This window comes from Pleurodeles waltl, chromosome 9 (genome assembly GCF_031143425.1).
Source record: "Pleurodeles waltl isolate 20211129_DDA chromosome 9, aPleWal1.hap1.20221129, whole genome shotgun sequence".
NCBI classification, from domain to species: Eukaryota; Metazoa; Chordata; class Amphibia; order Caudata; family Salamandridae; genus Pleurodeles; species Pleurodeles waltl.
In genome coordinates this window covers 179,611,306-179,627,624 of record NC_090448.1, presented here as the reverse complement: position 1 = coordinate 179,627,624, position 16,319 = coordinate 179,611,306, and positions in this window count along the sequence as shown.

Below are 16,319 nucleotides of genomic sequence, written 5' to 3'. Positions count from 1 at the left end.
TGGAAGCAGGAATGTCACAGCCAATGTTCTCAATAGTGCTGACAAGAGTGTTGTCTGCCCTGATTAAACACATGTGCAGCTACATTGTTTCCCCCCAGGTTGAAGATTTGGCCACAGTGAAGACTGACTTCTATGCAATGGGGCATATCCCCAACATAATTGGGGCAATTGATGGAACACATATTGCATTTGCCCAAAATTAACAGGTGTTCAGAAATCGAAAGAGTTTTCACTCCATGAATGTGCAAATGGTGTGCTTGGCGGACCAGTACATCTCCCATGTCAATGCTAAGTATCCAGGGTCTGTGCATGATGCCTTTCTCCTGAGGAATAGCAGCATCCCAAAGGTGATGGCCCAACTACAGAGGCACCGGGTGTGGCTAATAGGTGAGTCCTGGTTCCCACCAAGTAGATGTTGGTGTATGGGTTTGGTGTGGGCCATATAGGATAGTGTGTGGCTAAATGTTCCTCGATATTTGCAGGTGACACAGGTTACCCCAACCTATCATGGCTACTGACCCCTGTGAGGAATGCCAGGAGAAGGGCAGAAGAATGTTACAATGAGGCACATGGACGAACAAGAAGGATTATCGAATGTACCTTTGGCCTCCTGAAGGCCAGGTTCTAGTGCCTCTATCTAACAGGTGGATCCCTGTGCTACTCACCCAAGAAGGTCTGCCAGATAATCGTGGCATGCTGCATGTTGCACAACCTTGCCTTGAGATGCCATGTGCCTTTTCTGCAGGAGGAGGAGGCTGGAGATGGCCTTGTGGCAGCAGTGGACCCTGTGGACAGTGAGGATGAGGAGGCAGAGGATGAGGATGAGGACAACAGAACTGCAGTAATTCGACAATATTTCCAATGACACACAGGTAAGACAGTGTTATTTCACATTTCATTGTCATTTTTTGAATTATCTATGGCACTGGCATGCTGTTAATTCCCACTTCTATGCCCACTCACTGTACCCTTTGGCAACTCATTTTGCTGATGTTGGTGCCCCACTGTCACTCCTGGTGTGATCACTGTAGCCAACTACAGGTCTTTACTATGTCACCATTACTGTACAGTTGAATTGAAATGTTTGAAGCTTGTTAAACAAATACATACGTAAAACATTTGACATACTCCATACTTGTATTTTTTCAAAATGTGTTTATTTAAGTGCTGAGAAGAAGGGGGGCAAGTGCAATGGGATGGGGTGATGAAGGAGGAAACGTCCAGGATATTGTTCTAGTCTATTTGTAGCACAGGTGCATTGTCCAAAGGGACATAGGAAGGGGACCAAGGAGACATAGGAAGGGGAGCAATGGCAGTTCAAGATGGACAGAGTGACAGAATGGGACACAAGGGTGACAATCAGGAAAGTCTCATATCCTGGCGGGGGTCTTGGCTATAGTCTCTGGCTTCTGTCTGGATTGCAGGGAACGTTTGCGGGATGATTCTCCTTCTACAGGGGGAGGGGTGCTGGTGGCCTGTTGGTCCTGTGGCAGGGCCTCCTGTCAACTAGTGGCAGCGAAGATGGAAGGCAGTTCAGATGTCTGGCTAGTGGCAGGAGCCCGCTGGTGTGAGACTGCCTCCCACATAATGTTGGCCATGTCTGCCAGCACCCCTGCCATGGAGACTAGGGTGGTGTTGATGGCCTGGAAGTCCTCCCTGATTCCCTGGAACTGTCCCACCTGCAGCCACCGGTTCTCCTGCACGTTGTCCAGGATTTGGCCCAGCGTATCCTGGGAATGTTGGTATGCTCCCAGGATCTCAGACAGTGCCTTCTCGAGAGTCGGTTCCCTGGGCCTGTCCTCCCCCTGGTGCACAGCACTCCTCCCAGTTTCCCTGTTGTCCTGTGCCTCTGTCCTCTGAACCGAGTGCCCACTGCCACTGACCCCAGATCCCTGATTGTCTTGGGTATGAGGAGTGCCCTGGGGTCCCTGTAGTGGTGGACACACTGCTGATTGACCTGTCCTGGGGACAGAGGCATGGGTACGCTGGGTGGGTGCTGTGGTTGTGGTTCCAGATGGAGAGGCTCTGGGGTTGTCTGGGACTGTGCCTGGCTAACCGACTGTCCAGAGGTCCCTGATGGGCCAGACTGGTCATCCAGATCCAAGCGACAAGAGTTGCTGTCATCACTGTGGGCCTCTTCTGTGGGGGCATTGGATAGTGCTGGAACCTCTTCGCTGCTGACATCGGCTGGGATACCTGTGGAGATGTAAATGCAGTGTTATTGTTACTGTGTGTAACATATTGTGCATTGGTAGCTTTTCCTCTTTGTTTTTATTTGCCCTGGCATCTTTCACTTTTTTACGTTGGTTTATGGTGTTATGATTAGTTCTCTTTAGTGTGCATGCTTTGGTGATAGGTTTCCATGCAGGTCTGTGAGTGGTGAGTCTGTGAGTTGTATGACATGCAGGGCTTGGTATTGGGATGAGTGAGATGTGATGGTGGGGGGTGAGATGATGGAGTGATGGGAGTGAGGGTGAGGTGGGGACATGTGATGGCATGCAGGTAGGGGGGTGATAGTAGTAGAGAGCTGACTTACCAGAGTCCAGTCCTCCTGCTACTCCGGCCAGGCCCTCAGGATGCATGATTGCCAAGACTTGCTCCTTCCATGTTGTTAGTTGTGGGGGAAGAGGTGGGGGTCCACCGCCAGTCCTCTGTACAGAGAGTTGGTATCTTGCTGCAATGGAATGTACCTTCCCCCGTAGGTCGCTCCACCTCTTCCTGATGTCATCCCTTGTTCTGGGGTGCTGTCCCACAGCCTTGACCCTGTCCACGATCCTCCGCCATAGCTCCATCTTCCTAGCAATGGATATCTGCTGCACCTGTGCTCCAAATAGCTGTGGCTCTACCCGGATGATTTCCTCCACCATGACCCTTAGCTCCTCCTTTGAGAATCTGTGGTGTCTTTGTGGTGCCATGGGTGTTGTGTGAGTTGGGTAGGTGAGAGTGTGTAAGGTGATGTGTTGGGGTGTGTGATGTGGGGTGCGTGGGTGGTGTATAGGTATAGGTGGTGTGTGGCCCTGGTTTTGTCTGTAGTCGTGGTGTCTGTCTTGTGCCGATGGTTAGTATTCGTAAGGGGTTGTGGGTAATGTGGGTGGGTGTTTTTATAGTGGTGTGGGTGTGTGGGCGTGGTGTGTACAGGTGTCAGGTGTGTGTAGTTTGAATTGTCCTATGCTGTGTTTTTTTGTATGTGTGTGTATTTTGAGCGCGGCGGTATGTACCGCTAATGGTTTACCACCATTGAATGTCCACTGTGGTGATTCGTGGGTCATAATGTGGTGGGCGTTGTTCTGTTGGTGTAACGGTGTGGGTTGTGATACCGCGAGTTTATCAGTGATCTTTGGTGTGGCGGATTTGTGTCTGGGGCTGGATAGTGACGGATTGGCGTGTGTGTGTTATAACATGCTGAACGGATATCTGCCGTGGCGGCAGTCAGCATGGTGGTAAGTGGGTTTTACTGCCAATGTCATAATGAGGGCCATAGTCATTGATCTGTCTGTACTGCTCAAACAGACGCTGCAACATATAATAGTTTGAATTCCACTGTGTTGGCACCTCCTGTAGCAGGGCTTTAACTGGTACTCTGTTACCATACTGAATAATCTTCAACTGTTTCCAGACTCTAAAAGAATGGCTGAAATGAGTGCAGAATCATCTGCAGTTGGTCAGTATGTTGCAGACTGCCTTCTTTTTTGAGAAAGTCTTGCACAACCATGTTGATGCAGTGCACCAAACACAGGACCCTGAAATAGCCACCGTCTGCCATGGCCTTAACTATGTTGCTGCCATTGTCCATGTCAACAAATCTAATTCAGAGACCTCTGGGTTGCAGCCATTCAAAAACCTTGTTGTTATATTCCTCCAAGGTGTTTGCAGCTGTGTATGATTTCTACATGGTGAACATGGCTACTGTTGCATGCCGCCGAACGTTTTTAAAACTTTCTTCAGGGACAAGACCTGTATATAGCTTTTGCCTCACACCACAAAAGTGATCCAATCTGCAGTGATGCTCAAAGGGTCATTCACAAAATGGCTGCCAGCCACATGGTTAAAAAACAACAACAAGGAGGCATGGCAAACAAAGAAAGAACACATGCAAGCCTTTGGCAAAGGAACACTGGCTGGATGTAGAAAATGGCCGCCAGCCACATGGTCAATCAACACTTGCGAACAAGGAGGCAAGGAGAACAAAGAACACAAGACAGACTACACAAAATGGGCCCTGGCCATACGGAATGAAGAACAAAGACAAATGGTGGATGATGACAAACACACACACACACACACACATACACATACACACTGGCCATAAGGAGGCATGGTGGGAACACTGAAGAAAACACAAACATTACCCCTTTGCTGCCAGGCCTTTTCCCCCTCAGGTGGCAGGCCTTTTTTTGGCTGTTTTGGGCAGTTCGCGCTTAGCCATGCCAAATTTGTGTTCTTTTTCCCAACATCCTAGGGACTCTAGAGGTACCCAGAGTTTTTGGGTTCCCCTGGAGGAGACCAAGAAATTTGCCAAAATACAGCAAAAACGTAGTTTAAAAAAAAAAAAGGGAAAATGGCTGCAAAAGAAGGATTGTGATTTCTTCCCTGAAAATGGCATCAACAAAGGGTTTGCAGTGTGAAAATCACCATCTTCCCAGCTTTCCGGAACACGTAGACGTGAATCAGAAATCAACATTTTTCAACATAATTTTGGCATTTTAATGGGACATACCCTATTTTTACTATTTTTTGTGCTTTTAGCCTCCTTCCAGTTAGAAACAGAAATGGGTGTGAAACCAATGCTGGATCCCGGACAGCAAAACATTTCTGAAAAGTAGACACAATTCTGAATTCACCAAGGGGCCATTTGTGTAGATCCTACAAGGTTTTCCTACAGAAGATAGCAGCAGAAAAAAAAAAAAAAATGAAATTGAGGTGAAAAAAACAGCCATTTCGCTCCACATTTTACACAGTAACTTTTTCCTGCGATGTCAGATTTTTAAAAGCGATATACCGTTACGTCTGGTAGACACTTCTGGTTGTGTGGATATACAGGGTTGTAGGTTCATCAAGAACCCTAGGCACCCAGAGCCATTGAAAGAGCTGCACCTTGCAATGGGTTTTCAATGGGTACCTGGTATACAGCAATACATTTGGTGAAACATAAAGAGTAAAAAATAGACATCAAGGACACCTTTGTATTTCCAAAATGGGCACAAGATAAGGTGTTGAGAAGTAGTGTTTTTTGCACATCTCTGAATTCCAGGCTACCCATACTAGCATGTGAATTACAGGGGATTTCTCAAATAGTCGTCTTTTTTACACACTGTCTTACATTTGGAAGGAAAAAATTTAGAGAAAGACAAGGGGCAATAACACTTGTTCTTCTATGCTGTGTTCCCCCAAGTCTCCTGATAAAAATGGTACCTCACTTGCGTGGGTAGGCCTAATGCCCGTGACAGGAAACGTAACATGGACACATCACATTTTTACATTGAAATCTGATGTGTTTTTTGCAAAGTGCCTAGCTGTGGATTTTGGCCTCTGGCTCAGCCGGCACCTAGAGAAACCTAGCAAACCTGAACATTTCTGAAAACTAGACACCTAGGGAAACCCAGGATGAGGTAACATGTGGTGCTCTCACCAGGTGCTGTTACCCAGAATCCTTAGCAAACCTCAAAACGTGGCAAAAAAACACTTTTCCCTTATATTTCGGTGCTGCAAAGTTCTGGAATCTGAGGGGAGCCACAAATTTCCTTCTATCCAGCATTTCCCCAGGTCTCCCAATAAAAATGGTACCTCGCTTGTGTGGGTAGGCCTCGTGCCCGCGACAGGAAATGCCCCAAAACACTATGGCCCTCATTCTGACCCTGGCGGTGTCTCACCGCCAGGGCAGAGGGCAGAGGAAGCACCGCCAACAGGCTGGCGGTGCTTCCGGGGCATTCTGACCGCGGCGGTACAGCCGCGGTCAGAAACGGGAAACCGGCGGTGTCCCGCCGGTTTCCCGCTGCCCTGGGGAATCCTCCACGCCATGGGGATTCCGACCCCCTTACCGCCATCCTGTTCCTGGCAGTGTTCGCCGCCAGGAACAGGATGGCGGTAACGGGTGTCGTTAACAGGGCCCCACTAACAGGGCCCCACTATGATTTTCAGTGTCTGCCAAGCAGACACTGAAAATCGCGACGGGTGCAACTGCACCCGTCGCACCCCTTCCACTCCGCCGGCTCCATTCGGAGCCGGCATCCTCATGGAAGGGGGTTTCCCGCTGGGCTGGCGGGTGGCCTTCTGGCGGTCGCCTGCCAGCCCAGCGGGAAACTCAGAATAACCGCAGCGGTCTTTTGACCGCACGGCGGTATTCTGACGGCGGGACTTTGGCGGGCGGCCTCCGCCGCCCGCCAAAGTCAGAATGAGGCCCTATGTGTACACATTAAAATTATCAAATACAAAAATACCTTTTTTTGTGGGGGGCACCTGCGTTTTTGGTCCTGGGCTCAGCAGCCATCTAGGGAAACCTACCAGACCCAAACATTTCTGAAAACTAGACACCAGAGGGAGTCCAGGGAAGTGTGACTTCAGTAGATCCCCAGAATCCTAAGCAAACCTCAAATTCAGCTAAATGAGCTAAAAAAATCAAATTTTTCCCTCATTTTTGCACATATTTCCTACCACTCAACGTCCCCCTTAGTCTCCCGGTAAAAGCAATACCTCTCTTGTGTAGATGGGCCAAGTGCCTGTGACAGGGAAGAGTCAAAAACATGTAGAAAATTAGCGGGAACCAAAGCGCGTCCAAAAGGGCAATTTGAAAAAAAAGTTTTTAGGCTGACAAGTTGAGCAGAATTGTTATCGGTATAGATGTGACAATGCTGGGTGGTGGGATTTTTTTTTTTTCTGCAGATTCCGGAAAGTTCCATCACCAAAAGGTGGGGAAAATGTGTGATTTCAAGCAAAGTTGGAGGTTTGCAGGGCATTGTGGGTAAGGAAATGGTGCGGGTGCATATGAAGCCCACCACCCTGGACTCACTCAGATGTTTAGTTTTCAGATTGGTCTAGGTCTCGTAGATTTTTCAACATGGCAGGAGCCAAAGTACAAAAAGTGCAGCTCTCACCATTCCAAGTGGGACAATTTTGAGTTAGACAAGCTCTCATGGCCCAAATGTAAAACCAAAACCCAAAATAATCAAATGTCCTCCTTTTTGATGGTGGGATAAGATCTTTTAGTGTGCGAGGGAGAGCTGAAAGACTCCTACCCCCTTCAGTTGAGGTGGGGGCATAACCATGCCCATACTGGTTGGTAGCCACCACCCCACTATTTTATTTTTAATTCCCTGGCATCTAGTAGTCTTTGTACCCCCTCAGCGAGAGGATTGGGGGTAATTGCCCCATCTGCCCACCGCTGGGAAGAACAACTTTGTAACTTTGTAAAACTTTGTAAGAAATAGGACGATCTGCCCCCAGGGGGGCAGAAATGGACTAAAACAAATTTGCCCCCCAGGTGAGTGACCCTTGCCTAAAGGGTCGCTCCCCATCTGTACAAAATAAATAAAAACAAAATCCCTGGTGCCTAGTGGTTTCTGCCCCCCTTGGCAGCAGATCAGCTGAATAAAAATAGGTCAATCTGCCCCCAAGATGGGCAGAAATGGCCTAAATTAAAGTTGCCCCCAGGGAAGCGAACCCTGACCTAAGGGGTCGCTCCCCTTGCGTGAAATTGGAGCAAAAAAGAAAATCCTGGTGTATAGTGGTTTCTGCCCCCCTTGGGACAGATTGGTCTAATAAAATAGTCCTATCTGCCCACAAGGGGTGGGGGGAATGGCCTAAAGACAATTTGCCCCCAGGGGAGTGACCCTTGCCTAAGGGATTGTTCCCCTACTGTAAAAAATTGTTTTTTTTCCCCCTGACGTCTAGAGGTTTCTGCCCCTACTGAGGGCACAGCGGCCTAATTACAATAGGGGGGGGCAGAAGAGGCCTGAAAAAAAATGCCCCCAGGGGAGCGACCCATGCCAAATGCAGAAATGCTCAAAAAGACATGAAAGGAAAGGCCTTTCCTTTCCTTTTCTGCCTCTGCCTACCCCCACCACCTGATAGGAAGAGAAATGCTTTGCAGCTTCCAGCGTGATGGAAGGCAACCTCTGATGAGGTCAGACGTCACTGGGTGGGTGGTGGTGGAAGGGAAGCGATTCCCCTTCCATCCTTTATGGAGGGTGTGGGTGGGAGGCCAATGGGGGAGCGCTAGGGCCAGGTGCAACCGTGGCAGAGGGCGAGACCAGCTCGTCTAGGTCACCCGAGGGGTTAATTCAGCAATGCATAACATGAAAATTAACTTAGCTATAAACATTTCACAACAAGAGTACACATATCCTCCTATACCATCTATATTACCACACAACATATACACTTTTTGTAAAAAAAATGAAATGCAAAAAATGCTGAACATTTTTTATTTAATCTAATGACATCCCTGCCCTAAATGAAGTTTTAAAAACATATATCACTGAAACATTTATTCTATGCACTGATGATAGCTACTACTGGGCCTACTGGCTAAATCGCCCTTTGGATATCTAGGCCACGTATGAAAAATAATATTGCAAATGCTACAAACATGTAGAAAAGGTACTGAGCTGTGTAACAATTCTTCCTTTTCAAAAGATGAAAAATCAGTGAAATGCTAAATAAATAACTAGGCCCATACTTAAACTCCAGGCCACCCACCACAATACAAATTGTAAAATCAAATGAAAGTACAAAGAAGTACTGGTGCATTCCCAAGCAAACAAACAACACCCTTATTCTATAGCTTTTAACTTACTTGTGTGAATTCACAAAATAAAGTCCTCATTTACAAGGTCCTAGCGCCACTGGAGCATCACTGTTTTGAGATGCTCCGAAGGAGCTGTGCAGGGCAGCATATCTACAAGGTAGTGTTAAGCAACTTTTCCTGGCTTAACGCAGCCTTGTAGATATGGACCACCATAGAATGACGCTGCTCGGTGCAGCGAGGTTCCTTGTGGCACCACGCTTCGCCATTTCCTTGTAGATGAGGCTCAAAGTCCATAAGTCCAAAGATAGATTAAGGTGACAAATAAAATGATCCTTCCGCCTTGAAAGCCAAGTTAAAAGTGATCAGGAGATGGACTAAGCAATGGAAGGAGCCTGATGGACAGGAAAAGGAATTTGAAGTCTCTAGGGCACTTCCTTCCTGTTTGAAAATAAATTGTTCCTCTGTCTGAAAAACAACTTCAAGGGTTCATTTGAGAAGAAAAACCACTAAAAAAACACTTAACTACGTTTAGATGTATCTGGAGTAGAAAGTCCACTCCAGGTGTGGGACTGTTTTTGCTGCCCTTGCAGCCGGGCACAGCTCGAGTGAATGTGAAATCTTGCGCCTGTGGCCGGAAACAGCACAATCTAATGCAAAGTCTTGTGCGTGCTCGCTAGTGGCCCGGGAGTATCGTGGCGCTTGTGAGAGAGCACCCAAACCCAATCTTGAACACAAAAAGGAGTGCCCAAGTTCTGCAAACTCTGCCCGCTGAGCGGATTTCCACAACCAAGCATACTTCCAACCTATTGAAACTCCACATTCTACATGCTGCAATGCCTATTCGAGCAGTATAGTGATTACATACTGTTAGACCTGACAGCCTTAGGGTGGTCATCCCCCAACTTTTTGCCTGCCTCCCTCCACTTTTCTGACACTGTTTTTGCTGGTTTGAGGACTCTGCGCACTTTACCACAGCTAACCAGTGATAAAGTGCATATGTTCTCTCCCTTAAAACATGGAAACATTGGTTCATACCCAATTGGCATTTTGATCTACTTGTAAGTCTCTAGTGAACTACACTACATGTCCCAGGGCATTTAGATTTAATGCTACTTGTGGGCCTGCAGCACTGGTTGTGCCACGCACATAAGTAGCCCCTTAACCATGTGTCAGCCCTGCCATTGCAAGGCCTCTGCCTGCAGTTTCACTGCCACTTCAACTTTGCATTTAAAAGTACTTGCCAAGCCTTAAGCTCCCCTTTTATACATATAAGTCATCCCCAAGGTAGGCCCTAGGTAGCCCATAGGGCAGGGTGCTATGTAGATAAAAGGCACCTGTGTGTTTTATATGTCCTGGTAGTGGAAAACTCCTAATTTTGTTTTCCACTGCTGTGAGACCTGCTCCTTTCATATTTGCACATTATTGCTACCCTTATATACTGTTTGAGTGGTAGATTCTGATCACAAAGGGGTAAACAGGTCAAATTTAGTATGGCCAGAATGTACACACACAATCCTGCTTATTGATGAGGTTGGATTTTATATTGCTATTTTAGAAATGCCACTTTTAGAAAGTGAGCTTTTCTCTGCACTTAAAATCTACCTGTGCCTTACAGCCTGTCTCCCATCTACGTCTGGGATGGGCTGGTTGACAACCACAAACACAGGATAATCAGTCACACCTGCACCCTTCTGCATACTGAATTGGTCTTCCTGGGGTAGAAGGGTGAAGGGGCCTGACACTTACATTTCAAAGGCTAGTGTCCTGCCTCACACAATGCACTGCCAAACCCCCTACTGGGACCCTGGCAGACAGACCTGTCCTGAAAGGGGACCTTGTGCACTTCAAAACCACTCTTTTATGGCTCCCCCATTTCAAAGGCACTTTTGGGTATGTAACCTGGGTCCCTGACCCCACCAACTCAGACACTTCCTGGGACAGACACTCTGAACCAGATCCTGCAACCTGCCTAGAGGGTCTGCCTGGCTGCCCAAAGACACTTCCTAGGACAGACACTCTGAACCAGATCCTGCAACCTGCCTAGAGGAGCTGCCTGGCTGCCCAAAGGACTCACCTGGGCTACTTTACTCTGAAGGACTGCTCCCTTGCTGTTGCCCTGCTGCCTTGCTGGCCTCTGACTCTGCTGAAAAGTGCTCTCCAAGGTCTTGGATTGAGCATGCTTTCTGTTCCTGAAGTTTCAGGGCCAAAAAGACATCTACTCTTCAAGGAAACTCCTTGTGTGGCGAAAATCGACACACAGCCTGCCAGAATCGACACACAGCCTGCCCAGCGGTAAACGAATCACCGCATCGCTAAACTGGAACTATGCAGGCTGACTTCCTGCGTGAGGAATTGACACAGCATCTGCCATGTGACAGCAACTCTGTTGCATCGCCACACCGGAGTGACGCAGCACCTGTGACTTCGTCCTCCACATATTGTCTCTGAGCGTCAAAAGACCCCGCATCACAGTGAGGATCCAAGACTGTGCAGGAAATCTACACAAAGCCCTTGCAGCATTGGAAGAATCAAAGCATAATCTGTGCATGTCAGGAAATCTGACGCACACCTTCCTTTTTCCATGCATCTCCTCCTCTGCAGTCTTCGTGTGTGTAATTTTGACGCATTGCCAAGTACTTTGTGCGCACAAGAGACATTTGTTGATTTCTAAAGACTTAAGAATCTTCTTATCATTGCAGAAGTGATATTTCAACGTGTGCTTATCAAATCTTGATCATTTTGACCTTAATTTAGTCAGATAAATAGCTTATATTTTTCAAAACCTGTGTGGTGTATTTTTGTGGTATTTTCACTGTGTTATTGCATGATTTATTGCACAAATACTTTACACATTGCCTCCTCAGTTAAGCGTGTCTGCTCAGTGCCAAGCTACCAGAGGGTAGGCACAGGATAATTTTTATTGTGTGTGACTTACCCTGACTAGAATTGTTGTCCCTACTTCAACAAGGGTGTATACCTCTGCCACATAGAGACCCCATTTCTAACACATACTACATACTACACAAGAATGCAAGTGCCAAAGCATTGATATTGGAGGTTGACAAATGAGGTCTATGGGAATGTCTGATCCAAATGTTATTGTGTTTTGCGATTTTGATATGGGAAGTCAGCAAAGAGGATTGTACCATGAGCCAAGAAATATGTAAGGGAGTAACAGGTTGGTAACCAGCAAGCTCACATGACCAGTAGCCCGGAGACAGAAGTAGTCAAATTCAGGTACCCTGAGCCATCGAAGGTAGGTCTCCTAGGACTGTGATGGGCTTCTGGTGGGATCAGGGACTGTTAGTCATTCTGCAGGGTCTGTACTTTGAACCTTGCTCACCAACAAATGTTAATGCTCTCACTGGTAGCAGCTTTAGCAGAGACAGCACATCAGAAGCCACAGTAGAGTGCTATGCCTAGGGCTCATCTACTGGCCAGTAAATTCACACCATCACCCACTGTGGAACCACCAGCTAACTCCCGGGCAGTGTCATCAACAAATCAGGTCTCTGGCACACCTGCTGCAGGCGGTAGAACTAAGGAGGTTTCAGCAGCATTGGTATAAGGGCAATTAGAAAATAATAAGTTGGATCCACAACCCAAAAGGGGTTACTGTTGATGCTAAAACTAATTCCAGTGAGTGGAAGATTGAGGTGAAGGGAGACAAACAAGATGAGAGTTCGGTGTCAGGGATATGGGTGGGAACTGTGATTATATTATTAAATCCAGCCAGCTGAGTGTGGATGTATCTCTTGATGTTAACAAGAAAAACTGTAAGGGGGATTTTGTTGAATTGCTATTACTGATGATGACAAAAAGGAGAGAGGCTAAACAGAAATTCACTAAAGACTGAGACAAAGGACAACAAACAAAGATTGATAAAAACTTTACCCTGTGGTTATTTGGTTTTAATGTATTCCAAGCAGTTTTGTTTGGGAAGAAGTCTGAACTGGCCATAGAGTTTGTTTATTACAGTAATAGAATTCTGAAAACAAACCAAGAGTATTGGGTTCACCCTGGCTTGAATACGACTACGGGCCTCATTATGAGTTTGGCGATCGGACTGGCAGACTGCCATGTTGGCAGTCCTTAAAAGGCCACCAAGCTGGTGGTCTCTCAGACCGCCATATTACAAGTTATACATGCAAAATTGCCGGCCGCTAAGCAAAAAAGGCGGACCACAGGCAGCGTAGCGGCTTAGATATAGGTGGTCCCGACCTCCAGCACCATCACCACCACAGCAAACCACGGAGCATATTACAATCACACAGTCACTGTGGCGATCTCCTCACTCGTGGCGGTCAGCCAATGGCTTGCAGTCAGCAAAGTAACAGAGAAGTGCACATTGGATGAATTCAAAAACACACAGCTGGCACACATTGGCCAAGTGGTCACACCTTTTTCAGGAACTCCAACCACCAGCACAGTGTTCTCTTGTCCAAAGACCCCTGTTTGTCAACTCCAAAATTACGTTTACTCACCTGGGGCGTAACATTTGTCAAGTATTGGGGAGTAGAGAGGGTGACTTGATGGCAACTCCCAGCAGGTCCTGTTTCAGGAACTCCAACCACAAGCCCAGTGTTCTTTTGCCCACAGACCTCTGTTTGTCAACTCCTAAATGAAGTTTGCTCATCTGATGGGTAACATTTGTCATGTATTGGGGAGTAGAGAGACTGACCTGACTGCAACTGCCAGCGGGCCCTGTTTCAGGAATTCCAACCACAAGCCCAGTGTTCTCTTCTTCAAAGACTGTGGTTTGTCCACTCCCAAATTATGTTTACTCACCTGAGGGAATATTATTTGTCAAGTATTGGGGAGCGGGGAGAGTGACCTGACTACAACTCCCAGCAGCACCTGTTCTGGAAATACAACCACCAGCCCAGTGTTCTCAGGTCCAAAGACCCCTGTTTGTCATCTCCCAAATTAAGTTTACACCCCTGGTGGTATAATATTTGTCAAGTATTGGGGAGTTGAGAGAGTGGCCTGACTGCAACTTTCAGCAGTACCTGTTTCAGGAACTCCAACTACCAGCCCAGTATTCCTTTATACAAAGACCCCTGTTTGTCAACTCCCAAATTAAGTTTACTCACCTGGGGGGAATGATATTGTTCACGTTTTGGGGAGTAGAGAGACTGACCAGACTGCAACTCCCATCAGGACCTGTTTCAGTAACTCCAGCCACCAGCTCAGTGTTCTCTTGTCCAAATACCCCTGTTAGATAACTCTCAATTGATGCGTACTCACCTGGAATGATAACATTTGTATAGTCTGTGTAGTAGAAAGATTGCCCTGACTGCATCTCCCAGGAGGCCCTTTTTCAATAACTCCAATCAGAACCGCAGTGTTCTCTTGTCCAAAGACCCCTGTATGTCAGCTACCAAATGATGTTTACTCACCTAAGGGGACAACATTTGTCAAGTAGTGGGGAGTAGAGAGAGTGACCTGATTGCATCTCCCAGCAGGACCTGTGTCAGGAACTGCAACCACCAGCACAGTTTTCTCTTGCCCAAAGACCTCTGTTTGTCAGCTCCAAAATAAAGTTTGCTCATCTTGGGGGTTGGGTAACATTTTTCAAGTACAGGGGATTAGAGAGACTGACCTGACTGCAACTACCAGCGGGCCCTGTTTCAGGAATTCCAACCACAAGCCCAGTGTTCTCTTGTCCAAAGACCCCTGTTTGTCAACTCCCAAAAGAAGTTTCCTCACCTGGGGGATAACATTTGTCAAGTATTGGGGAGTAAAGAGAGTGACCTGATTGCACCTCCCAGCAGGACCTGTTTCAGGAACTCCAACCACCAGCACAGTGTTCTCTTGTCCAAAGACCCCTGTTTGTCAACTCCTAAATTACGTTTACTCACCTGGGGCGTAACATTTATCAAGTTTTGGGGGTTAGAGAGAGTGACTTGACAGCAACTTCCAGCAGGCCCTGTTTCAGGAACACCAACCACAAGCCCAGTGTTCTCTTGTCCAAAGACCCCTGTTTGTCAGCTCCCAAAGGAGGTTTACTCACCTGGGGAGATAATATTTGTCAAGTATTGGGGAGTAGAGAGTGTAACCTGACTGCAACTCTCAGCAGGACCTGTTTCAGGAACTCCAGCCACCAGCCCTGGTTTATCTTGTCCAAAGACCCCTCTTTGTCAACTCCCAAATGACGTTTACTCAGATGGGAGAATAATTTTGTCAAGTATTTGGGAGTACATAGAGTGACCTCACTGCAACTCCTAGCAGTACCTGTTTCAGGAACTCCAACTACCTGCCTAGTGTTCATTTGTCCAAAGACAAGTCAACTCCCAAATTAAATTTGCTCATCTGGGGAGTGACATTCGTCAAGTATTGGGGAGTAGAGGGACTGACCTGACTGCCAGTGGGCCCTGTTTCAGGAATTCCAACCACAAGCCCAGTGTTCTCTTCTCCAAAGACCATGGTTTGTCAACTCCCAAATAAGGTTTACTCACCTTAGGGGATAATATTTGTCAAGTATTGGGGAGCAGGGAGAGTGACTTGACTGCAACTCCCAGCAGCACCTGTTTCAGGAAATATACCCACCAGCCCAGTATTCTCTTGTCCAAACACCCCTGTTTGGTAACTCTCAGGTGACGTGTACTCACCTGGGAGGATAACATTTGTATAGTGTGTGTAGTAGAGAGAGTGACCTGACTGTAACTTCCAGCAGGTCCAGTTACATTACCTCTAACCACCAGCACAGTGTTCTGTTGTTCAAAGACCCCTGTTTGTCAACTTCCAAATGAGGTTTACTCACTTAGGGGATAATATTTGTCAAGTATTGGGAAGTAGAGAGAGTGACCTGCTTCAGTAACTACAACCACAAGCCCAGTCTTCTCTTGTCCAAATAACCCAGTTTGTTAACTCTTAGATGAAGTTTACTCACCTGGGAGTGATCAAGCACAGATCATGTTCAAATCAGAGACGTATCTGTCTACCTAGCTCCATCTTGACCTGCTAACCCACAGTGAAACTATTAAGGACAGGAACGACACCTTACCCAGTGTATCTGACAAGTATTCCTAAGGCCTCAAGATGCATCACCAGATTGGTAGCAGCAGCAGACACATTAACACAGCACTGTGCACATGATGACTCCAGTCACATATACAACAAAGTCCTGGGTCTACCTGCATTCCACTCACCTAGGCCTCAAAATGGTCAAAGCCATATCTTGACTCTCTGCTGTGTTGGCTGCACTGGGGGTAAAGTGTCATTTTTAGGCCGTCCTCCAAAGTGCAACTGATCTGCACATCTCATCAGCTGCTTGAGTCAAATTGGGTTGGCATGCTTCACACATGTCATGTCAAATCACCCAATACCATGGGTACTTGTCACAATTGGATTAACTACAACTTAACTTTGTCCAATGTCTCTGCTTATTGTAACAGTAAACCTTTGGAGGTAGTTGTCACGGTACAACCAGTAACAATTTATAGTTTATATCAACAGGTGGGTCTTCTGCTGGGCACAGAGGCCATGAAATAGACTACCACTACCCCCCTGCATGATGCCCTCAGTGACAACGCCACTCCTAGACATCTGGACGTGGAAAACGGATCTGGCAAAA